Source organism: Mandrillus leucophaeus, unplaced genomic scaffold (genome assembly GCF_000951045.1).
Source record: "Mandrillus leucophaeus isolate KB7577 unplaced genomic scaffold, Mleu.le_1.0 Scaffold457, whole genome shotgun sequence".
Taxonomy (NCBI): Eukaryota; Metazoa; Chordata; class Mammalia; order Primates; family Cercopithecidae; genus Mandrillus; species Mandrillus leucophaeus.
Genome location: NW_012104887.1, coordinates 410327 through 411990, shown reverse-complemented (window position 1 = coordinate 411990; position 1664 = coordinate 410327). Strand labels below are relative to the sequence as shown.

Below are 1664 nucleotides of genomic sequence, written 5' to 3'. Positions count from 1 at the left end.
TGCCGTGACTCGGATTCGAACCGAGGTTGCTGCGGCCACAACGCAGAGTACTAACCACTATACGATCACGGCGAGCCACAGGCCAAGTGGTGAGGTCCGATTTTGCTCTAGTATCTTTGACGTCAATAGATTTTGATTATTAGGTAGATTTCTTCACAGACAGCCACAGGGGGCTCGCGCTTTTCTTTCTTGCCGCTCTGCTTTTCCCTCCCTTCCTCCCAATCCTCATACGTGATGAGAACAATTCTCATCTCTTCCACTCCAACCTGGGCCTCCCTGCACCAGCCTCTCTCGGGGTGTCTCTGTCCTCGTCCGCACCTCCTCTGCTTCTCTCCCGCCTCTCCGTATTTCTACTTTTCACCCTTCCTCTCTCCCGCCCCACCGACGGAAGCCGAGGTGAGAGAGGGGAGCGCAAGCAGCGTAGAGAGTCAGGTGAAGGCGGAGCCAAGAACGGGAAGAGCCATCACTAGAGCCCACGGGGCGTTCTGCTTGCTTCCCTTGGGACCGACGCTGCTCAGGCCCAGGGAGTCGCCGAGCCGGGCGTTTGCTGGGATGCCTGGTCTGACGCCTGCGAGAGGCAGGACGGGGCGAAGGCCATTCCGCTGCCCTTCCAGTTTCAGAATCACCCAATGTACGGGTTTCAACCGTAGCCGGCAAGATGCGCCTCTCCGGCTTTCCGAGGCTTTGGAGCCTGCACAATTTTCTACAAAAGGCGATGGCTCCACCTGACATTGGATGGGCGCTTGCTCTGCGTGGTGATACCAGAGCGACAGCCAACTGTTCCTGTGTCGCAGTCGGGTGGTGCACTTGCTTCCAAGTCTGGAGGTGGGTGGTTCGAGCCTGTTCTGTGGAACGTTTCCTGCATTTTAAAAATGCTTAAACCGCTGGCAACTTTCTTCTATCCAGCACATGATCTCATGGAAAGGCAGAGCGAGACCAACTTTACCCTCCTCTTCTCCGTGTCTCGAGTACGACATGAGGATGTAAATCAAGGTCCGCTAGGATTCTGGGATCTCTCTCTCTCTCTCTCTCTCTCTCTCTCTCTCTCTCTCTCTCTCTCTCGACGGAGTCTCGCTCTGTTTCCAGGCTGAAGTGCAGTTGCCAGATGTCGGCTCTGACTCTCTTGTTCAAGCAATTTTCCTGCCTCAGCCTCGGAAGTAGCTGGGCTTATAGGCACGCGCCACCACGCCCAGCTAATTTTTCTATTTTAAGTAGAGACGGGTTTCACCATGTTGGCCAGGGTGGTCTCCATCTCCTGACCTCGTGATTCGCCCGCCTCAGCCTCCCAAAGTGCTGGAATTACAGGCGTGAACCACTGCGCCTGGCGCTCGCGCTCGCTTTCTCTCTCTCTCTCTCTCCCCCCCAACCCCCTCTCTCTCACTGTCATTTAGCCCTTTCCATACACTTTAGAAGTTAAATTGGTTCTGTGATTTTACTATTACATATAATGCTCTAGTCATTCTTGTACAGGCATTTTCAGTCACTGGTGTAAGTATTTCTATAGATAGGGGTGCAATTACTATAGGAAGAGCAATTGCTCTATCATAGTGTTCACATGGTTTTTATATCATTCCATTCTCTCTCGTCTGTTGGCTTATTAGCTATAACTCTTTCTTTTGTATTTTAGTAATTGCCTTAGGGCTTAGAGCAAACCTTTTTAACTG

At 52.2% G+C, this 1664-nt stretch overlaps 1 non-coding gene across 1 annotated transcript; it reads right to left on the bottom strand.

The window, feature by feature from the left end:
* Positions 1-72, bottom strand: TRNAH-GUG. Its single transcript has one exon. It is a non-coding gene; the product is annotated as a tRNA-His (tRNA).
* Between the last annotated feature and the right edge of the window lie 1592 nt (positions 73-1664).